The sequence below is a fragment of the Diadema setosum genome, chromosome 3, assembly GCF_964275005.1.
Source record: "Diadema setosum chromosome 3, eeDiaSeto1, whole genome shotgun sequence".
NCBI classification, from domain to species: domain Eukaryota; kingdom Metazoa; phylum Echinodermata; class Echinoidea; order Diadematoida; family Diadematidae; genus Diadema; species Diadema setosum.
Window position 1 is genome coordinate 45,738,169 of NC_092687.1, and position 25,170 is coordinate 45,763,338.

Consider the following 25,170-nt stretch of genomic DNA (forward strand, 5'->3'; position numbering starts at 1 on the left):
GGAGTAGGATAAAGTACCAAGGTTTCAACACAGTTCTGTTGTGCCAGATTTAAATGTGGCATAATGGAAGTAAGAGAAGTGGATTGCACAGTTAACGGTATACTTGTTGCAGTATTTTTTGCTCACTATTTTAAGAGTTGATACAGCTCAAATTCAATAATAGAACTCAATTCAGTGTTCTAAAAAACTCACTGAATAAACCCACTGATGTACGTATGAAATACCAATAATACATGATTCAGCGGGTGCAAAAAGTAGGCCTATTTTAATGGTCAGGTAGTATTTTTTACGCAAAACCTATGTTTCGAATCCTTTCCGCACCCCTAGAAACCCCTAATTGGACATCTCACAAACTAATACTGGAAAAAAAAATCTTCCTATTGATTGACACCCCCACCCTTTTGTTGCTTTAATAGGTTTCACTGGCTCCACAGTTTTTGGGTTCCCCCCCCCCCCCCACAAGGATGTTGGTTCGAAATTATTGAGAATCAAACATTTAATAAGTAAAGCCTATTTACAGTAATATGATTATATTTGGTGTTAAAGGGAAATGGGAACAACTACTTCCCATCGCACACAAATATTTTCAGTGCACCTTAAAGGATAAGTTCACCTTCATAGACATGTGGGTTGAGTGAATGCAGCAATATTATTAGAATACATCAGTGAGAGTTTAAGCAAAATCGGACAATCCGTTAAAAAGTTATGAATTTTTAAAGTTTCTGCGCAGTCACGGCTGGATGAAAAGACTACTATAGCTTGTGATGTCACATGAGTACAACGATATAAAGAAAGAATAAAGAAAATTCAACATATTTCCATTTTTCTCGCATAACAAAAGAGCACTCGACTTCTCTCTTTCAGAAGGCAGGGGGAATAATATTACCCTTAACATACGTCAGTAGCAAGTCGAAGAACTGTGCACTTTATTCAAAAAGTAAAGTTTTGTGAAATTCTCTTTTTATTTTCCTTATATAGTTGTACGCATGTGACATCATACTCTGTAGTAGTCTTCTCTTCCAGCAGTGACTGCGCAGACACTTAAAATATTCGTAACTTTTTAACGGATTGTCCAATTTTTCCTCAAACTTTCACTGATGTGTTCTACTAATATTGCTGCATTCTCCCAATCCTTATGTATATGAAGGTAGACTTGTCCTTTAAAAACCTACTATATAAACCCTAAGATACGTATAAAAATACCAATATTTACGTATTTCGGCGGGGGCAAAAAGGAGGCGTGGCCTATTTCACGGTCAGAGAGTTGTTTATACTCAAAACTAATTGTGGGAATCGATTATGCACCCCCAGAAACCCCTAATTAGACATCTCACACGCTTATATTGGAAAAAAATATATATATTTTTCCATTTCTGCCCCGCCCCCCTCCGGGTGCTCGATTTTGATTGGCTCCCCAGAATTTTCCACAAGGATTTGGGTTGGAACTAATTGAGAGGTGTTAGTAGACACCTTAGTGAACACATTGGTGAAGAAAGCTATTGGTAAGCAATTTTTCACAGATGGTCCAGAAATTCTCTAAAATGCCCTAACTAACAGTGCTTTACCTGTGGATATGCTATGCTATTCTATACGTGCATTATGTAAAGTTCCAGGGCAGGAAATCAGTGGTACAGTATGAAGCTTTGAAAATCAGATGCATAATCAATAATTCTTCAAATTATGTATTTTGTTTTAGGAATGTCACAAAGGTAATACCAAATGTATGTTTAGTATAGGCTACTTCTATTACCGACCGTTTTTGATCTATCAGCTTTTAAAGTATCAATCTTTATCTTACCTGTAAGAAATTTTCGGAATGAAATTCATGTAAAGAATATAAATACATTATTGGGAAATTACAGCACATTGGGATGCTGCTTTTCCACCTTTTCCCTTCGAAGTTCAATTGAAAACAGAATGAAGAAAAAAAAAGGTTACTGATAGAGAGTATTCTTAAGACACGTGAATGGTGGATTCAAAGAGAGAAAATAGCCAAAAAAATTGAATACAAAGACGAAAAACAAAAGAGAAGGGAGAAAATTGGAAACTGGTGAAAATTAAAGATAAAAAACAGGAAAAGAAAACAGAAAATTATCAGGAAATATCATTCCAATCTGAGGTTGCTAAATATGATAATCAACAAATCAAGTTTATATCAGAACTTGAAATTATGGATGTACAGTACCATTTAAAACCGAACTTTTTATATGTGGCCTTGCACCACAAAACCAACAAAAAGTTGCCGGACATAAATAGATGTTTAGTTAAGGACAGTCTCTAAAAGAGCAGAATTTAAGCTTTAGTATGTTGTTTAACTCAATTCAAGTGGACTCTCCTAACCTATCTAAATATTGAAAAAAAAAATAAAGCCGTGCCAGCTGTGCAATGAATGGGATGAGAAACAGGATGTGAAACTCTGCAACATTAACAATGAAGGGAAGATCAGATTAAGATGAAATTGATCATGCTCTACTAACACATTCTATCCATGACTTTTTAGAGCTTTCAACGCAACAGCGTTATCCTTTCAAAAGTTATTTAAGTTGAAAGTGGAGAGGTAGTAAAGGTTTATTAGAAATGAAAAGAGAACTCGTTAAGAAGCACCTAATCACACTATTCTACAAAAACCTGTTCCAGAAAAAACTGCTAAAAACGCAATTTTCCATACGATTTATGAATCCTAACTTTACCATGATGTACAAGAAGCCCTTTTCTTTTAGAAAAAATAAAAACAAAACTAAACTAAAGATTGACGAGGTTGACACATCTCACCTAATTTGAGTTATGACACAAAATCAGGGTTTGCGACTTTTTGGTTGTTTTGTGATGCACTTGTCCATTCATGCAACACATTGTCACTGATTTCCATCAAGAATATAATCAAGCACACGTTAGATTACCCTTATAAAGAAATGTTCTTCATTCTCCATGTTTGTCACTCATCTAACAGGGGTTTCCACCAATAAGATTAATGACAGGAGACGTCAGCTGAAGGAACTCGGTATTTTATTCAGAAAGAAATGAAAACTCATGCAAAGAAGAGAATCGAATCTCGCCAAAGCAATAATTGATACACATACTGGAAACCTATTGCAGAAATTATTACTATGTACATGAAAAGTACAGAAACCATAAATCGTTTTAAATACCAGGGTTTTTTTTCGGGAAAAAATGCATATTACGCGCATATGGATGTAACCTGTGTATATCTAACATGCCCTTCCGTCCTCACCTATGTTTCCTTGGATGCAATACACACAATGCAGCGCACATGGACTGTTTCATAATTTTGTAAAATGGTAGAAATTTGAAACTAGAAAGAAAAAGTCCCTACATCAAATAAATATTTGTTATGCTTATATAAAAACTCACTACATGCTTGAAGGAACAGAAACTGAATGAATCAAAATACAGTGTGTCAACTACATGATAAGCGATACCATATTTCGAGACAGACGTTTGGGACATATCGAAATGTGCCAGCTACTCAGCTCCGGATTATTGTAACTCACTTCCTTAAAGATTGAAACAGAGATTTATGCAGCCTGCACATTATTTGATATATATATTTTTTTTACATATTACAGCAATCAAACACTGAATCATTTAATCAAGTGGAAACATAGAATGCCTTTTTAAAATTATATGTAATGCGTTAATCTATTTTAGTTGTCTTTCCAAAGTTAAAAACAAATTACAAATAATGTTTTACATCAATTTGAACAAAGTGCAAAGCAGGTCCAACATGTACCATACAATTTGTAGAATGTGAAATTGTAGAATTTGAAATGTAGAGTTGAAACTTTTCATGCAAACGTGTCCATGGTTTAAGAATGATACTGCTACAAAAAAAATGAATATAACAAAAATAAAGAAATTCTGTGAAGATGTTCAGGGTAAGTTTGCATAAATTCATTATTCACACATGGTACATGGGTACATGGGTACATGGGTAGACTTAATACTCAGATGAACATATAGCATCAAAACCCGACTTCCGGACACCGCAGATTGCCAATGAGAAGCAATGGTACTGCATTATTGTTATATTTGTGTGTGTAACTGTGAGTACGTATGATGTGTGTGTGTGTGTGTGTGTCAAGTACTTCTTTCTTTTTCATGGAACTATATTTTAAAGACACTTTTATTCTTGGGTACATACTTCATCTTAATTCATTACATTAAAAATTATTTTACACCAAAACTAGATAACGAAACTGTTTAAAAAGCAAACGTGTACATTTTAATAATACTACTCTTAGACAATTGCGGAAAAAGTTTATGAAATACTTGTTATCTCGTTCTTTGAATTCTAGAAAAAGACGAATGGAGATGCTACAACAATGGACGGACAATGAATTCCTAATGCAGTTCATTGTGAGTTCGATATTGAGACAAGAAGCTCAAGGTGCGATTTGGCATGCTTTAACAGCAAAGTTTTCAAAACTTGAAATAATTAAGTCATAATACGGACAGTCATTTTACTTTCCAAAACTGACTAATGTTGATGATATAGCTTGTACAGATTTGGAAACGCACATTAAGAGATGAAAATACAGAACTATCTGCCAGAGGTACTCGTGTACACTTTTTGTAATGACAATCAAGGTTTCTGATTATTTCCCAGATCTCCAGTGAGTTATAATAGCCCTTTCAATGGACGGCTAGAAATGTCAAAATGCCACCTTATACATGACAGTATCTCTTTAATCCTGTAGACTGGATTGCAACATGAACGGATAAATTCAAATTTAGTATAGACATGCTGGGAATGTTACTAGAATTGTGTGGAAATATGTCGTAATTAAATTGTCCATATGGTTTTCTAATACTGGGAGGGAACTTCTCTATCTCATATTACAAAGGGGAACTGCAACGTGCAACAAATATTTGAGAAGGAATGAACAGAGTTTGTATTTCTACGATAAATTTGTACAATTCATGGCAGCTGCAAGTATGTAACGGCGTATCTAAATCGCAAGGATGTTAATGCTATATGTGTTTTGCTTGTGTTCTAACTGATTGCCATTGAGGAGGAAGGCGTCAAAATAGTCTGCTATGAATGGTAATTCTACACCGAGTCACATTCAAACTTTTTTCCTTTTTTTTTAGGGGCATATGAGCCTATTGACTTTTTCCACTCAGCACGCCGACACTCAGTGGGTATCCTTCATCACAAGTTACATGTGATTGTTGACGTATTCCCTCACGGCATTAGTGCAGTCTGCGGCACGCTTGTTGTTTGTCTTTCCCGTAGTTTTCACCCAGGATTGGAACTTATTTGGGCTTTGATTCATAACCAGGTATTGTCCGACGGCAGCACTGGCCTATTATAAAAGAAGAACAAGCAAAAAGAAGAAAAATAGGTTAATGATAACAACAATAATGATGATGATAATAATAATGATAATATAACAGTTATAATATATACATATTATATATATATATATACATATATATATATATATATATATGATATATATATATATATATATAATTATTATATGTAGATATGGGTGAGAATTTTGAACGATGTGCAATTGCCAATTTTGGTAACTTATGACACTCTTTCCCTTAGAACACACCAGGATGATCTAAGAAACCAGTTTCTTTTATGTCATCTCAAATCTAATTTCAGGAAGTTGGTTTACTTTTGACTGATATTTTGTATTTGACAGGGACTTACAGCGTAAAAATACGGTAAAAATCCCATTTTCACAATATGTTTTGTTTTTCAAACCAATGATATGACTTTTTAAGGTATGGGGCATCTATTATCTAACCGTGTTCTGGATCTGATATATCATTGGTATATACCACAGAATTATAAGAACTCTGTTAGCACGTATAAAATTGTAGAGAACAATTGACATGGCAAAATCCCAAACAGACGAACGCCCGTGATGCTTCTATTTCTCTCGATGCTGCAAATTCTACTTTGTTGTCCCAACTGCAACGCATACGAAAATTTGGTGTTCCATCTAATGTACATATCCTGCAAAAATTGTACGTCTGCTGGCTGTACATGGGATGTAACATTCTGTTATACAAATACTCAGTTTTTGTCACGGACGTGCGTCCGCTATTTACAAATAAAGACCGTAGCCCATTCAACATTATTGGCGATATTGTTCTGAGTCGTACTACTTCGATCTAGGCACATGGTAATATGTATGTTTTGAGTTTCTGCTCATTCCTTGTGAAATGCGAACCGAAATTGCATTTTCAGACGAACCTCCGTGAGAAAAAGAACGTCCGTGATGATTAGAACGTTATCGAGTGGGGCATCATCTTGCTTTGATGGAGCAGGTACATTTCACCTCTGGCTCTCTAGCCGAGGAACCGCATGCCATATTTGGAGCGGATTTGGGCTCGTCTGCACTTTTTGGACTATACAATTCACCGAAAATCAAGCAAATAGTGTATATTTTCTCTAAAAATCCACCTCCTACTTCCTCCCTGAGCAATATATATGTTGAAAAGGTGTCAAAATTGTAATAATTTGCATTGAAAAAACATTTTCGAAATTTTGGAAGAGTTAGGAAAGCTACGCCCTCCCTACCGATTAGCTTTTCGTCCTGGAACAATCATGACCCTAGTGGTAGAACGAACGTCCGTGACAATTTCAGCGAACGTCCGTGACGTAGACAATCCTACCAATAAGGATAACTTGTCTCGAAAGTGTCCTTTATTCTTTAAAACTTTCAGCTCAAATAATGAAAAGTTCAATTTTACAAAGTAAACAACGAGCTTTGTAGCGAGATTTTTTGGACAGACATTTGGAATTCGGGAAGCTCTCAATCCCCAGATTTTTTTTTTTTTTTTTTTTTTTTTTAGGGGAACCAAGCAGGGAAAAGAGGATCGGCGTAGCTATGATTTCATTTTTTTTATGGGGGGGCGGGTTTGCGGAGGGGATTTTAAACCCCTCCCACGGTGAGAACTTTGTGCAATTTGATATTGTAAATGGGGCAATTTGATGCATGCTTTTGCTTGCAGTGTCATCCAAATAAACATCCTGTTTTAATATTTACACTGAATATCATGAACGCGACCAAGCAATTACAGCAAGCGGAGTGAGCAAAGGGGGGGGGGGGGGTGGGGTGTGGGAGGGGGACACACCCTCCCACGGTGAGAACTTTTTTTTTTTCATTTTGATGTTGTAAATGGTGCAATTTGATGCATGTGTTTGCTTGTTTTATCGACTTGAAACAGTCCCACTTGTTTAAGGTGCAGTACATTTTGATGTAAATTGTTAATGAACAATTTTTCCGCCTTCCAAATCCCCGGTCATTTTTTTTTTTTGGGGGGGGGGGGGTGGGGGTGGGGGAGGGGGTGGGGACTACCCCATCACCCCCCCCCCCCCGACTACGTCATTGGAAAAGGGTTGATTGTTAATTGAAAGAAGATAGTGTCCCCTCCCACACGACGGGACTTTAGCGTTTTTGGTTTTTTTTTTTTATTAAGTAAAGTGACAGATTAGGTGCACACTTTTGATGAAACATTTGTAAATCTGTCAATTGTTACGAATTTGCCCATGTAATCACTTAACAATGTGGTCTTCATGTTTTATGATCATGTGTATGCGATCACACGTGCACGATCGCGAATGTTTGTAAACACCGCCGGTTATGTAATCCCCTTTTGAGTTATTCGTTTTGAACTGCAGCCTATGCACTTCGCCCAGCAATGCCCAGGTTGAGTTTAATGTTATGAATATATTAAGCTGGGCGTGCCTGACGGAATTTTCCATGTATGTAATAATGCTCATGTTAAAAATCCATTGCTCGCGTCAGTCGACAATCAGACTCCGGTTAGAGAGGACCGTTATAACTTTCTCAACGTCCCGTCCATGGTCTTAGGAGAAATTGCTTTCCCTTATTGTATCCTGCGGACTGAGTTAAAGTGCTAAACAGCAGGGTAATCCAGGAGATGCCAACCTGCTTCTAGCCCGTTTCCCTTCGACGACGACAGCGTCGATAAGTTTTCGTTGACTTGGCCAGGCGAACCACCAGGCGGTCTGGAGCCAACGCCCACCTGTGACTGCTACACGGCAACTAGTGGGAGCCACGCCGAGGTCGATCCAGGGCGTCGAGACTGTGTGAGTGGCAACGCGCACCTGGCGGCCAACGCCCTTCTGCCCGGCGTAGTCGCGGAGCTGCAAGCTGACCTGAGTGAGATAGCGTCGCCTGCTGATTCGACGACGTCCCCGTGCATCGACAACGACGCGTTCTCCACGTGATATGATAGCGTCTGGCGTCGCCTCCCCGTCACGTCGCAGATGAGTTGGGCCCCGACGTTGGTTCTGTTAGGGTAAAATCCTGGCCAGGTATCACATAATTTGTCTTAAATTATCTTTTGTTGAAACGATCCGATCGAACATTCAATTGTTATGGTTAATTTCGCTGTAATGTGTTGAACAATTGTCATTATTCCGGTTGGAAACTGATTGTTAAGTAAATTCCTAATAAAGCTCCGGAAGATTTGTTCATTTCAATTCACTGCGACCGCCGTGCATTCATTTGTGTGAACTTGACCGTACAAAGTGGGGGCTTGTCCGGGAAGCCGAATTTCGCAAGCCTTATATTACATTGTTCAAATTAGGTCTAAATAAGCTTGTTTTTGTGCTCCTGTTGTTCTATTGTTGCAAAGTTTACAGTCCAGCTTTAATTGCTGTGTTAATTGTGGAGTAGACTGAACCATGTCTAGGGAATTTCAGTGCAGGATTTTTTGGACGGTGATGTTTCTTTGCCAAAGATTAAACAGTTGAGAAAGGCTGAATAGAAAGAGGTAGCATGTCACTATTGTTCCAAGAAGGGACATGTTAAGACACAATGTTGGAAGCTACAACGGGATAGTAAAAAGCAGGGTGCCAAACCCGTACTTGCAGTTTTAGGAGAAAGAATTTGTGCTGCTATTTGTGTGCATGACCGTCTTGAAATAGTGTATAGAAATATTAACCCTGGAAGTGTAGATAACATGTATGAGTGTTACCATGGCTTCATGTCAAAGGGTGTGGTTTCTTGGCAGTCTGATGACGGTGCAGTGCAGTCGGTGAGAATCCTGCGGGACACCGGAGCAGCACAGTCTCTCCTTGTAGGTGATTTGAATAAATTGCCTGCTGATGGTTCATCTTGTGCTAGTGCACTGATACAGGGTATTGATGGAACCTACGTTTCTGTACCTTTGTATAGGATACACTTGAAGAGTGACTTAGTCACTGGAGTTGTTATGGTTGGTGTGGTTCCCGGTCTGCCCATGGATGGGGTTGATTTGTTGATGGGGAACGATTTGGCTGGGAGAAAGGTCTCAGTCTCACCAATTGTGTCGAGTGATCCGGTGGTTGAACATGAAACTGAAAAGTTGCTTGAAGAATTCCCGGATGTATTCCCTGTTTGTGTGGTGACATGGTCACAGTCAGGTCAGGCGAAGCAAGACGAGGCAGATGATTTGGGTCTGTAGATGACTCTGTTCGGTTAGCAGACACGTTTTCTGCTAACTTCGATGATGTTTCTGCTCAGTCTGGTGATGACAAGAGTTGTCGTTCTTCCCTGATTGCAGCGCAGCCAAAAGATCCGACACTCGAACGTTTGCTTCTTACTGTTGTTTCCGAGATTGAAGCTGCTAGTATGCCGGAGTGCTTCCACGGGAGATCCGGTGTGTTGATGAGGAAGGGGCGGCCCCCCTGATGGACCGGCTCGTGTAAGCTGGTCAGTGGTATAGCGAATAGTGTTGCCAGTGTACTATCGTAGGGAGATACATTGTACTGAGAGTTGCTCAGGAAATTCCCATGAGAGGTTACGTTGGCATTAGGAAAACTCAAGCAGGAGTGTAGTTTCTCGTTAAAGCACGAAGTAGGATGGGAATGTTCATTTTCGTGGGGTTTAAACGTCTCAAGTTTTAAACACACGGTTAGCTTCCTTCCCGCCATTTCCTATTTTTTGTGAGTGAAAAAAGAAGAAGAGATAATTGAAATCATGAGAAATATTAGGTTGTGTTGCATTCCAAACTGGAAGGATTGAAATGAATTTCAAAGAATGGAGAAACGATGCTCAAATGTTGTTTTTTTTTTGTGTGTGGAAGGACACGATACCAACAAAAGTATTTTGTAAGGGAGACATAAAATGGCTCCTTCTGAAATATTATGGTGTTTCCTTTTAACAGGAAATGTTTGCAGTTAACTACTCCCTAAATTTTACCGGTATTTGTATGAAAACATTATGTGCAAACATGAAAGAAGATTATAATACAGGTCTGTCACAATACAGACAGAATGTCAAACTTATAGCAAGCGAAGAGACAATGTTGTGAAACACATGCGATAATGTTCCCGTGTTATCATAATCTGAACTGGTTAAATATGTGTATTTTGTGTGTATTTGAGCCATTCTGTGAGCAGTTGCCTTATATAGTGAGTGGATACCCTAAGAAGTTCAGAAATAGCCGAGGTTTGTTATTTGTTACAAATTATGCAGGATGATGAAGTTGAAATTTGTAACGTGTGTTGATATAACGAAAATATCATTTTATAGCAACGAAAATATTACTTCAGAGCAATATTTTCTCTTTTAGGGGTGGGGGTGTTACGAATTTGCCCATGTAATCACTTAACAATGTGGTCTTCATGCTTTATGATCATGTGTATGCGATCACACGTGCACGATCGCGAATGTTTGTAAACACCGCCGGTTATGTAATCCCCTTTTGAGTTATTCGTTTTGAACTGCAGCCTATGCACTTCGCCCAGCAATGCCCAGGTTGAGTTTAATGTTATGAATATATTAAGCTGGGCGTGCCTGACGGAATTTTCCATGTATGTAATAATGCTCATGTTAAAAATCCATTGCTCGCGTCAGTCGACAATCAGACTCCGGTTAGAGAGGACCGTTATAACTTTCTCAACGTCCCGTCCATGGTCTTAGGAGAAATTGCTTTCCCATATTGTATCCTGCGGACTGAGTTAAAGTGCTAATCAGCAGGGTAATCCAGGAGATGCCAACCTGCTTCTAGCCCGTTTCCCTTCGACGACGACAGCGTCGATAAGTTTTCGTTGACTTGACCAGGGAACCACCAGGCGGTCTGGAGCCAACGCCCACCTGTGACTGCTACACGGCAACTAGTGGGAGCCACGCCGAGGTCGATCCAGGGCGTCGAGACTGTGTGAGTGGCAACGCGCACCTGGCGGCCAACGCCCTTCTGCCCGGCGTAGTCGCGGAGCTGCAAGCTGACCTGAGTGAGATAGCGTCGCCTGCTGATTCGACGACGTCCCCGTGCATCGACAACGACGCGTTCTCCACGTGATATGATAGCGTCTGGCGTCGCCTCCCCGTCACGTCGCAGATGAGTTGGGCCCCGACGTTGGTTCTGTTAGGGTAAAATCCTGGCCAGGTATCACATAATTTGTCTTAAATTATCTTTTGTTGAAACGATCCGATCTAACATTCAATTGTTATGGTTAATTTCGCTGTAATGTGTTGAACAATTGTCATTATTCCGGTTGGAAACTGATTGTTAAGTAAATTCCTAATAAAGCTCCGGAAGATTTGTTCATTTCAATTCACTGCGACCGCCGTGCATTCACTTGTGTGAACTTGACCGTAACACAATCTATAGGTGTATTAAGTCCATGGAAAATAGACTGAACGGGGGAAGACGCGGGAAGAGGTATCCCCCTCCCACACGAGAAAGACTTTGCTTGTTTTAGAATTAAAATTCAGCAACCTGCCATCTGTTGCACACTTTGGGTGAAATATTTGGACAGATTTCTGACAAAAAAAAGCAAGAAAATCTTTTCATCTCGGGAATTATGATTATGTGGGGTGGGGCAGATATGGTGCAATTGCCCCTCGAGTATTTTACGGAGGCAACTTTTTTTATGTCAAAAAGCAAGAAAATCTTCTCTTCGCACTTATTATTAATTATGGGGGGGGGGGGCAAAATTGTAATATGCTCGCCCTTCCAATGTTTTTACGGGGATAAAATTTTTTCTGGCAAAAAAGAAAAAAAAATCTTCTCGTCTCGGGAATTATGGGGGGGGGGGCAAAAATGATATACTTGTCCCGTCATTTTTTTTAATGAGGCTAGGGCTTGCACTTCTCAAATATGGATTGGTCAGAAGTAACGTGCTGTACATAGACCCTACATATTTGTAAATAGCACACGTACATGCAAGCAGACGTGTACGTGCTCCGTACCGCATGGATGTACTGTACGGTCGATAATACATAGTAAACACTGTAGAAGACTCGTAGATATGTTTGAAATTAGTACTGACAGAGTCCAGGATAAGAATTGTTTTTGCCAACGATTTTGTTGTTCCTGATGCAAACTAAAAAAGTACAAAAACAAACAAACAAACAAACAAACAAACAAACAAACAAACAAACAAGAATAATCATTTAGCGTCCGGCGTTGAGGTCACTGGCAGACTGAAGCCAGTGGAGTGAAGTGGTGATTTTTTTTTTTTTTTGGTCTAAAGGGGGTGTGTCTGCACCCAACGCCCCCCCCCCCCCTCCGGCGACGCCCATGGAACCTTCTATCAAATTACCCGACAAAATGCGAATTTGGCTGGGAAAACATAACTGGCTTTGGTGTTTTGGGTATATAGATGTATACTAAGGCCTACTTCGATTGTAAAATTAAAAAAACGATGACTCTTTTCAGCTAAATGATATCATAATATGTGGGGGAGGGCACTTTATGGCTACAGTACCGGGTCCAGTACAGGATGAAATGACTGGTTTCATGATTTGGTCATCTCTTTTGTGCACTATACAGAAGTATGCTTCCTTTGCATGCAGATTGCTTCTTTGGTGTTTTGCTACTGTCGCCTATAGGACTCGTATACAGGATAAGATAACTTGCTTTGGGGCTACTGTCTGGGGCCCCGTACAGGATAAAATAGCTGGCATTGCTGTTTTCATGATAAGTACACCTAAAGGAACAATATCCACCAACTTTTGTCCGTGACCCCCTTCGGCTGAATAAATGCATTTGTGGGGCCCCTTTTTGTGGCCCTTAGGCTTACGGGTACAGGATGTGGCTTGCCAGCAATTCACTTTATTGACCCTTGGCCACATCTTAATATGATGACACCATCAAAAAGTGTGACCCTTTTCCGCTGAATAAATATTCTGGGCCCCGGTCTATAACCTTTACAATGAAATTGTGCTGAAAAGCACCTTTAGAATGATACCGATCAGCACTGTTTTATTGCAAAAGGTGGTCATGAACTCCTTTCAAAATGGAGTATGTAAGCAGCTTATTTTTTTCCCATTTTTTTTTGTTGCAAAACATGACAAAAGAGTAACTGTTAGAAACGATCAATAAGTATTCACCTTGCAATAGCCCCTGGCAACAAGACGAGAACCAGCTTTCTCCCCTATCCCTGGCAAGGATGTAATTGGCTTATGTCCAAGGGGTTCTGACACCAGATCCCTATGCTTCTTTGAGGTTGACTGCGGCATTGCGATGAGTTTGTTGTTCGTTAGACATCAAACACTGGAATGACAAAGGAACAAATATAATTTATTACGAGTACAAGGTTAGGTCCTGCAAAGCCTTCATGGGTGGAATGGGCTCAGCACCGAAGATGGCATTTGACCACAGAGGTGTTATGTTACAAAATGGTTCATCTGACATTTGTGTAAAGTGCAGAGTACGAATTAGCATTATACCTTGCATTTAGGAACTAGCCTACAGTATAATGTGACTTTTCACTCTCACTTCCACAGCCAGTCCCACTTGTTTAAGTTAGAAGTATATATATTTTTTTGGATGTAGATTATCATTGAACAATTTGCCTATAATATGGTATCATTTCAATAAACTTCTTGTATTAATTCTTAGCAGGGGGGAGGGGGTGGGGGGAGTCTGTGGGAGGGATGTCCCCCCTCCCACGGTGAGATTTTTTTTTTGCATTTTGATGTAGTAAATGTTGCAATTTAATGCATTCTATTTTTGCTTGTTTTATCGACTTGAAACAGTCCCACTTGTTTAAGGTAGCAATGCATTTTGATGTAAATTATCATTGAATAATTTGCCTATATAAAATCATATAATTTTAATAAACTTCTTGTATTTATTCGTACAATGAATAGAACGTACGCTGTCTGTTAAGCAATCAAACCGAAAAAAAAAATCATGCACACCAGGGTGTAGATATTAAAGGGGCATTTCTACTCCCACACGAAGGTGATTTTGCATTTTCAGACCTGAAATTCAGCGATCTGGTGCAAACTTTTAGTATAGGCCTAACTTTTTTTTTCAGCGCCAAATGATAATGGAAAATAGGGCTTTTTCGGAAAAGGGTTAAAATCACGGTATTTACCTATTATTCCGAATGTGCATCATCAGTATGTCCAACGGATTGTAGAAAGTCTATTGAGGTAGTGCTTACGGGGAGGGCGTGGGACGGGGGTTCCCCTTCCCGCTCGACGAAGCTTTTGCATTTTTAGAATTGAAATAAAGCGATCTGGAGCACTTTTTTGTGGTAAATTCTTAAATTGTCATCCCCCAAAGCGTACTAAGTATAATAGAGGGGATCAAGCAATGGGAGGGTGGCAAGATACCTCTCCCATATTCAAGGGAGCTTTTTTCAGTTTTAGAACTGAAATTCAACAATCAGGCGCACACTTTTGTTGGAATATCTAAAAAGTTGTCAATCAGAGAAGTGTAGCAAGTCTGTGGAAGGAGATACTGTATTTTGTGATTGCAGTTAAACGTTTTGGCGCACACATTTTGGTGCATACAGTACTCTCCGCATAATCGGGTAGACTCGGGCAGAGCGTTTCTTACCCGATTAAGCGGAGTACCCGACTAACAGAAGAACACGTCTCATTCACATTTGACACACACAATATGTATGTATTACATGCATTGTACACTGTACCGAACACCTACACTGTATGCTAAACACGCGTGCTTCCACGGCACATTATACATACCTTACACTTGCTCAGTCAGGAGCAATAATTTACACTTATTTAATGGACAAATATGTCTTCATAAAACTGTGTGGTTTGATTATAAAATCCTCGCTAATGTGGAAAATTTGACATTCATGATTTCTTAAAGTGTTATATCTGTGATAAAATGTGGGTAGAAAGTAGATTAGAAGAAAATTATTTACCCATTTATGTGGAGAGGCAACCCGATTATCAGGTAATTTTAATGTGCATTGGAACTGACTTTGACATTTCTACCCAATTAAACGGAGTACCCGTTTAAGCGATACCCGATAACGCGGAGAGTACTGTATTTAGAAAACTATTTATGCCCAAAGTATAGCCACAGTCTACTTGTATGCATGGGGGGGGGGGGGGGGAGGTGGGTGAGCAGAGACAAGGCGTGGGTGAGTGTTATCTCCACCCTTCCCGTACGATGGAGCTTTTGCCTTTTTGTAGTTGAAATTGAGACATCTCGTATACGCATATTTGGAAAAAAAAAACAGAACTGGGGGAACTGATGGAGGTAAGGGTTGATTAAAAGGGAATATTCAACTTGAACATGAGGGAAATTTGAGTTTTCGGAATATAAGTAATTTAGTCTTGTGCACTCAGAATTATTCCAATTTTTTATTTTTATTTTTCTGGTTAATCTAAAAAGCGTATTAAGGTTAGGGAAAGGAGCACAGAGGGGAGGGGATACCCCTCCAAAGCACGAGAAATTTTGCTTTTTTTTTGGAATTCAAATTCAACAATTCGGTGCAAACTTTGAGTGAAATATTAAAACATACATGTGACCGTGCACCACAAAACATTCATAAAGTCGCACACACTGATTTTGCGTAAGGACTGAAAATAAGTGAAATGGGTCAACCTGGCCGATCTTGACTTTTTCATATTTTTTGAAAGAGGAGGTCTTCTTTTACATTATGCTAAAACTTGGTATCATAAAACGGGCCGGAAAGTGTGTTTTTTAGCAGTTTATCTCGAACATTTTTTTTTTTTGTAGAATAGTGTGATTAGGTGTGTCTTTAGAGTCCCTTTTTCATTTCTGAAAAACCTTGTACACACTCTTCACTTTCAACCCTTATAACTTTTGAATGGATAAAGCTACTGCTTTGAAAGTTGGCATTAATTATGGTCAGAATGTGTTAATAAGGCATGCTTAATTTCAGTTTAATCTAATAATCCCTTCATTGTTGTTACTCTGGTGATTTACTTCCTGTTTTTTGTCCCGTTCATCGCACAGCCAGCACGGTTTGGTAGAGATTAAGCGCTTGAATAGACACCGTACTTCAGAGCCTCTTTTCTCAGTTCACACTTTTCCTGAGTGTGTGCTTTCTGTCCAATATCAAGATGGGTTAGGGGAGTCCATTTGATTTGAGTTATACATCATTTTAAAGCTTAAGGCCGGTCTGCACTAGCCATTATTTTGATGCTAGAACTTTTTTTTGTTGTAAAGAGCGCCATCTATCAAAACTTCCGGTGGCCGGGTTACATCCACAGAACTCTAGTTCTGTGGTCACATCGTTATTTTATACTGTGGCTAATCGCCGCATGCCGGTCAGCGCACGATCTCACAGCAGCTGTGCGCATAGCCGAGAGAACACACACAAGCAGTGCATAAGATGGTGGGGTACCGAGAGCCCAGCCCGGCCCGCCCGGCGCGGCCTTGATCTTTCGGACGATCGAGAGGGAACGGGTTACTTGTCGCGAGAGATCCACGACAATCCACTCACTCAACCAAATGACCTACTCGCTATACACCAGCGCAGCTCGCATCTCCTCCCACTGGATCCAGCATTTACCATGTCGTATCCGCGACATAATCGCAGATTGAAGTTCGACACAACGATCAGAATAAACGATCTGAGTGTTGAAGACAGTGTTTGAAAGCACCGAACAGATCGCGAAGTGATAAGTGACAACGTATAATGGTACGTACTATGGTACGTGGTATACATATACGTATGCACTGGACTGCGCAAAATAATGCGGGATCGAAGCGAGCCGCTGCGCTGCTCGGCCATCCCCTACGTTTACGGGAACCTGGTGATATGTGTGTTTATGGCGATACATGTATCAGAATTCAATATGGAACGGGCTAATTGCTGCACGCCGCTCGCCATTATGGGAGAAATGCTGGGCACCACAGAGAAAAATGAGCCTTATGATGGCGCTAGACATGTTTCTTTCCAGTGCAGACCCACTTTAAAGTCTGCTCTTTCAGAATATGCTCTTAACTAAAATTTCATATCTGGCGACTTTTAGTTTGTTTTGTGGTGCAGGGTCACATTTATTATAATCTTACTTGATGAAAGGTTGAAAGGGAGACCCGCTTCATGTACATAGTTCATACATATATACAGTATAGACGCATTATTTTTTCCGCCTCCCCAATCCCAAATCTGTGATCTGTGGGGGGGGGGGGGGACCTCCCCCACCCCCCCTTGCTACGCCTGTGTTCGATATGTAAAGCGAAATATTTGCATGGCAGGGCATGACATACAGGATAAGACATTTTTGCCCATGGAACATTCTCTACACAGCTAACGTGGCGTCTGTACAAAAAAGACAAATTACGGAAGGGATGTCACATAGATTTTTATTTTCTATTTTTTGCAAAATACAGAGTGAGATACTTTCAAATCTTTAAACTTCATTTCCACAACCAGTTCTTGTGAAATGCGTATCCGGGCACTTACCCCCTGGGCAACTACCCTCCGGATAACTACCACCCGGATAATTACCCCCAGGTCTATTCCCCCTTAGGGCAACTACCCCCCGGACAACTACCCTCCTAGGGCAATCACCCTCCAGGGCCATTACCCCCTAGGAAAACTACCACCCGGTCATCTACCCTCCTAGGGCAACTACCCCCAAGGGCAATTACTCCTAGGACATCTACCCCCCGGATAACTACCCCCTGGGTAACTACCCCCTGGATAACTACCCCCCGGCTAACTACCCCCTGGATAACTACCCCCCGGAGAACTACCCCCTGGGTAACTACCCCCCGGAGAACTACCCCCTGGATAACTACCCCCCGGATAACTACCCCCCGGATAACTACCCCCCGGATAACTACCCCCCGGATAACTACCCCCCGGATAACTACCCCCCGGATAACTACCCCCAGGATAACTACCACCCGGATAATTACTCCCCGGATAACTACCCCCAGGATAACTACCACCCGGATTACTACCCCCCCCCATTAACAATACCCCGAACCCCCCCCCCCCCCCGCCCCCTCCTGATACTTACCTACTGGACAACCCTCCCTCCCCGCCCCCCGAAAGTTACCACCTTTCGTATATTTTCCATACGTTCATAACACCATATCAGAAGATGCACCTTTCTCTTACACTGTCATCACTCTTTTGGCTTGTCATTTATTTTCTACCGTTATAACACATGATAGACGATAAACATAAGAAAAGGAGAGTTGATTTCACTGCAATTCATATTCCCTTAACATTAGCGAGGGACTCTTCGATATAAAGCCATAATTTCTGATAGGATCCGGGCACGGTTTTATGAAAGTTATCAGTCCTGACAAGCTGTCAGTTCCACACAATTACCAATCGTTGTAGGTCGATCAAAGCAGGTCCATGGTAACAAGTCAGTGACTCGAGCTTATCAATCAAGCAGAACCCATGGTTTTATTGAAATTATTAGATACTAACAAGATGTCATAACTGGCAACTTTTATCAAAAGGTGCCCTAATCTGTCATGAGAGTAAAATTACAGCTTGTTTTACATACAAGTAGAATTGTGCTAGTTTTCAAATTAAATGTTCTCGACACTTTAAGAGGAAATCCAGTTCAAATATAAGTTAGTCTCATTAGAAAGAGTAAAATATTACGAGTTTAACGGTATTTTTTTTTTTTTTTTTACAAAATACCCCTAGTTGTTAACGAAGTCTTTTGTCCTGCACCCTCTTTTTGAATAGATCTAGGGAGAGTTGTAGTTGACAGAATCCTTTTTACATTATAGGGCTGCTCTGTTTTATCCCGGCCATTTCAAGAGTATTTTTTTTTCTCAAAAAATTGAATCCTTCTTGGAATAACATGCTCTTTAATATTTCGTAAGGGGTTTCTAATTATCTCACCCAAAAGATGTTTAAAACCTGAAGTTAGGTCTCGACCAAAACCAGACGATATGAAAAAATGTTGGTTTTTTTTTTCAGTTCAAATAGCTAATGTGTTCGAAAATAACAATGAGAGACGTAATTTTCTGGGGGAGAGTTATTGTAAGAGGGGTGATTGTTTGGAGCCTAATTTTGATAAGGAGTAATTGTCAAGGGAGGTAATGTTCTGCAGTGATCATACCAAGGATGTGACAATCTCTTCCCACATCCTTGATATACTAGTTGTTAATATGCCCAATAATGCAGTAGGGCAATTCTGAAATGAGCGTTAACGGTATAACAGTAAAATAGTTACAAAATTGATGAAACAATGCAAAGAAAGCAAATTAAGACAGAGACGAAGTACACAAATAAAGATACAGTGCACTCCCGTTACAACGAACACGGTTATGACGAAATTTCGTTATAACGAAGCAAAACTTCTGGTCCCAAAATTATCGTCATTAAAGTCTATGGTACAAAGTTCGCTTATAACGAAGACGGTTATAACAAAATTTTCGTTATTACGAAGTCTTTTCTGAGCGCCACTGACAAAGAAAAACAAAAGAAATGCGCTCCGTTATAACGAAATGCGGATCGCATTCGAAAATGCGTAGCGGAACAAGCATTATTAAAGCGTCTCTGCATGAGCGAACGCATCATTAAATGTTCACTCCGTGTATCACGCACAGTTTCCGAGGGGAACTTGCGTTGTTGTAATAAAATAATTTGAATTCAGATAAGGTTTGTTTCATTGTTCCGAAGTCCTTTAATACAAAACACACAGATTCTGATACAACTAAATGTCCGTTAGTTCGGAAATGAAAGAGGGTTTGTGATTAAGCACATTTTGGCGTTATTCCAAAGGTTCGTTAATTCGGTAATAAAATATGGTCCTTATTCTTATTCTTATACGGTTCGTTAGTCCGAAAATGATAGGAATTCAAAACGTTCGTTAATCGGAACATTACAAAAAGTATCGTTAATCCATGGTGGAAAAAAGAGAGTACACTAACAAAACTTAAGAATTGCAATCTTTATAATCGTCTTAAGATAAATAAATCTTCGAAATAACTAACCTTTCTCATTTTTTTTTTCATTAACAAAATTTCTTCGGAATAACGAACCTTATTTCATTTTCGGATGAAAAAGCCTTCGGAACAACGGATTTTCTGACTAGTGAACCTTTTTCTTTTTTTTTTTGATTTATAAACCTTCAGAATGACGAACCTCATTTCATTTTCAGATCAACGAACCTTCGGAAAATGAACAATATATTATTTTGATCTAGATTATGAACTTTCGGAATAATGATTCTGCGGAAATGCGAACCTTCACATAAACAAACCATCGGAATCCCGGGAATGGCGAAACTTCGGAATAAGGAGTCTTCGGAGTAACGTACTTTAGTAAGAAAAGAACCTTTGGAATAGCGAACTGTAACCAAATCCTACACCGTCATTTTCTACACATGTGTGACAACACAAACAACTTTATGCTCTTTTTAAAACGTAATATTTAAACGAAATTAAAAAGGTATTCTCCCATTTCACATAGCTTTCCAGCGTATGATGAGGATTCAACAAACAAAATTTTTTTATGCGTGGTTTCCTTCTTTTCGTTATACATTGCATATTATATTTGTTCGGTTACAACGAAATTTCGTTAAAACGAAAAAAAAAAAAAACTGCCGGTCCTGAGCATTTCGTTTTAACGGGAGTGCACTGCACATGAACACACACGAGATAAATCCCTTGTAATGAGAGAAAGAGGAAAGGTGAGTTATGAATGACAGGAATAGACTACCTTCACAGTGGACAGAGAAAAGCGAGAGGGAAGAGGAAGATGATGGGTCAAAACCAGGGCACGTGAGGCATGAGATATAAGCTCCTCAAAATAAAGAAGTGTTACATGGAGTTGTGGTAAACGATAGACAATTGTGGTTAAAAAAATATTGCAAAAAGTTTAACTCATTCTGAAGTGTAACGTTTCTTCAAAATGTCTTTAGTTCAATGGTAAAGGCATTCAAACTTAAAACTTCTTTTATACTATACTATCAAGAGAAATCCGAAATTTCGGAACAGTAAAAGAAAATACAGATTTAGCGAAAATAGTTTGGTTAAAGGCATTGACATTTACTGGATTACCGGGTAGGATATGAAGGGACAGCTTCGTTTTTTATGAACATAGAGTCGAAATACAGAGGGAGAAATTAAGCTTTTACATAAATTGTCCTAAGTGCAAACGATACAAATCGTAAATCTTTAAGATGTTGTTTTCATAAAATGATGTATCAGTATGGCATCTCCGTGATTCCTGGCAAATAATACAAAGAACTTCGTTTCCTGTAGTAATGATATTCTTTTTATTAAAGGTAAGATGGGGGGGGGGGCAATGACCCGGGAGGAAGTTACCCAGGGGGTAATTGGCGTGGTGCACTGTCCTGGGGTAATTTTTGTCTTGATAGTTATCGGGGAGGGGGAGTTGTAGGCTTGCTTATCCGGGGTAATCATCCTCGGGAAGTTATCGGAGGGTCTAGTTATCGGGTGGAAGTTATCTGGGGTCTAGTTATCGGAGGAGGGGGTAATTAACCTGGGGATAATTATCCTGGTGGTAATTATCGGGGGGGGGGGGGTAGTTATCCGGAGGGTAATTATCGGGGGGGGGGGTGATTATCCGGGGGGTAATTATCCGGGGGGTAATTATCCGAGGGGTAATTATCCGGGGGGTAGTTATCCGGGGGGTAGTTATCCGGGGGGTAGTTATCCTGGGGGTAGTTACCCAGGGGGTAGTTCTCCGGGGGGTAGTTACCCAGGGGGTAGTTCTCCGGGGGGTAGTTATCCAGGGGGTAGTTCTCCGGGGGGTAGTTATCCAGGGGGTAGTTATCCGGGTGGTAGTTATCCAGGGGGTAGTTATCCGAGGGGGTAGTTATCCAGGGGTAGTTATCCGAGGGGTAGTTATCCAGGGGGTAGTTTTCCTAAGGGGGAATTGCCCTGGGGGGTGATTGCCCTTGGAGGGTAGTTGTCCGGGGGGTAGTTGTCCTAGGGGGTAATTACCCTGGAGGGTAATTGCCCTTGGAGGGTAGTTGTCCGGGGGGTAGTTGCCCTAGGGGGGAATTGTCCTGGGGGGTAATTATCCGGGTGGTAGTTATCCGGAGGGTGGTTTTCCAGGGGGTACTGTTCCTAGAACCGTGAAATGATTCACATACAGTCAGACCATTAAGTTATGTTCCTCCCGCACGCACTGCGCACAGTGCCGCTTCGTGCCGTTGCGTGCAGGTTCGTGCGACCTCGCACGGGTGCGTATGGCTCCGTGCGCCCCCATACGTGCCCGTGCGTAGTCGTGGACCCGCGTGCGGATCCATACTCCCTCGCACGCTATCGCATGGACCCGTGCGGCTTTGGCGTGCGGTTTCCCACGGCCCCGTGGGGTTTCGCACGTACCAGCTTTCCTCCTAAACTCCGTACGGCCGCGTGCCGCCAGTGCTTGGTTCCCCCCAGTGCTTACACGGTACGTGTGTATCAAGCGTGTACCCCGTGCGAGTCCATGCGCCATTCCGCGACAAGCGTGAACTGTGATGAGACGATTCCCGACAAGTACATGTACAAGTGCTGTTACTTGCCAGTCAGTCGGAAAGCCCGAAAAAAAACCCGTCTATAATACCCAAATCCTCGCACGCGTGACCTCGAGTTGACGTTGACCCCGCAGATCATGGTCACTGAATTACGTTTTCACATGATTTTTCTTTTATTTGAAAGGTTAAGGTTAAAACCTGAATGCTATGTTGTTAAAATTTCCAAGAACACATGAAAGGTTATCAACTTCGTGGCTAATTAATTACCAATGTCCCGGAAATAATGGGTTCAGATATCCTTCTAAAATTGTCCAGAAAGTCTTCTTTTCATCGTAGGCACCAACGAACCATGTAAAAGGAAAAGTATTCAGCTTTGAGATGATACCTAAAGTGTAACGTGATGATTAGATGGGTCAGCAGCCAGCTGAAATCATAGGGATGATATTCCCTTTTACTCGGCACGAAATCGCGAAAATATGGTACCGTCCCACATAAAGATGGATTGGCACGCAGGATGCTGGATTCGCACGGACCCGCACGGTAGCGTGCCAACACCACACGCACGGTAGCGTGCCAAATGGTACCCATTCGATGGTGGCACGCAGCTGTACGGAGGCGCACGAGGGCGCACGGAGGTGCACGGTATTCACAGTCACTTTCAAACAGATTTCTACTTGAGGACAGATTATAAAAGAGCAGACCTTAATCTAACGATAAATAACTCAATTCAAATGAATGTTCTTAACCTATCCGAAAAAAAAAAATGGGGAAAAAATCACACACTCTGGAAAAGTTTGTACTTTAATAGAAAAGAGACCCTGAAGTATAGGGTCTAATCAAGCGCTTGATTTTACCAAGCCGTGCTCTGTGCGATGAATGAAAAGAAAAAAATAAAACTCCACAGCAACAACAATGAACAGGTTATTGGAAAACGCTAAATCAAATATGTTCGTTAACACAGTCTGTCCATGAAGAAGACTATCTTTCAAAGTAGTTGCATCATCCTTGCAAACATTACTAGAACTAAAAGTGAAGAGTTTTTTTTATAATCTGTAATAAGTTTCCTCCAAAAAACATACATAATCACACTATTTTACCCTCAACCCATTCGTCAATCGTGTTATGATCACAAACATCAGAATCACGTAGAAGAATTACGAAAAATTCAAGATTGACTAGGTTGACCCGTTTTACCAATTTTGAGTCCTCAAGTAAAGTGAGATGTTGAGGACTTTTTGTGTCTGAAATGATAATGAATGACACAATATAGCGCTTAATACTGATGTTTCTAAGCTCATCGATCTTGAAAAAATGAAATAAAATAAATCAATATTATGTAAATAACAACAACAAAAATTAGGATAAAGGAAATAAATAATTTTCAGCAACAATGTTAATCTATCAATACTTTCAGCATTACAAATGCAGAGAGGGAGTTTGTTCCAAAGAGATGGAGAAATAACAGTGAAAGCCCTATTGCCATATTGGGCACAGGGGTTCGGTGTAAAAATGGTAGAGGTAAAAATGGCAGGGGTAAAAATGGCAGAGGTAAAAATAGCAGAGGTAAAAATGGCAGGGGTAAAAATGGCAGGGGTAAAAATGGCAGAGGTAAAAATGACAGAGGTAAAAATGGCAGAGGTAAAAATGGCAGAGGTAAAAATGTAGAGATAAAAATGGCAGAGGTAAAAATGTCAGAGGTAAAAATGTCAGAGGTAAAAATGTCAGAGGTAAAAAATCATGTCAGTGGTAAAAATGTCGGAGGTAAAGTTGTCAGTGGTCGAAATGTCAGTGGTCAAAATGCTAGAGATAAAAATGCCATTGATAAAGATTTAGTCGATGAAATGCAAGAGGAAGAAGTAAAAGTGACAGAGATTTTTTCTTCATGTTTCTGACACCTTTCTCGCAATACGCGCTTTACGTGCCTTCTCCTGAAATAAAGCACGGGGGAGATCGGAGAAAAATGGGACACGAGGAGAAATATGGGATACTCATGTAACTTGAAAAATGCTCGGCCAGTCAACAATCCAATTATATCAGTAAAAAGATGAGCCTCGGTACACCTGAAAATGGACATATTAACCACTATACAGCTCTACAGGTATCTTGTCAGTAAAATATCAAACTTACTATAGATCTGGTAGGTCCTATACTATGTTAGTAGGTATTTTAACAAGTGTGCAAACTTTTGAAAATAAAATTGCTTGATAACAGACATGCAGGTATGAAAAATTGGCAGGGATCTTTTACTGTTTCTGTTTCCACTGGGAGAAATTTAATAGGGCAGCGTTACATTTATCCCCGCGGCACATGTAAATCCTATACTTTGGTCATGATGGTTATCCAATTTTTCTCCAGGTTGTCTAATTTCTCCCCACTTGATGTCCCATTTCCCCCAAAATTAGGGGTTAAACAAATAATCAATTACACGAAAATGTTTTATATATAAAGGGGTATCACTAATACTCTACTATAAACTTCAGAACCTATACTACATAATTATGATTATGACCTAGCTTGACAA

The 25,170-nt window shown here is 40.3% G+C and overlaps 1 long non-coding RNA gene across 1 annotated transcript in view; it reads right to left on the reverse strand.

Moving 5' to 3' along the window:
• Positions 1-2,989: 2,989 nt before the first annotated feature.
• Positions 2,990-25,170, reverse strand: part of LOC140226425 (uncharacterized) — a 79,489-nt gene continuing 57,308 nt past the window's right edge. The window contains exons 2-3 of the long non-coding RNA XR_011900955.1: positions 13,335-13,497; positions 2,990-5,327 (exon numbers count right to left, since the gene is read on the reverse strand). This is a non-coding gene — a long non-coding RNA (uncharacterized lncRNA). The remainder of the gene's footprint in view (positions 5,328-13,334; positions 13,498-25,170) is intronic.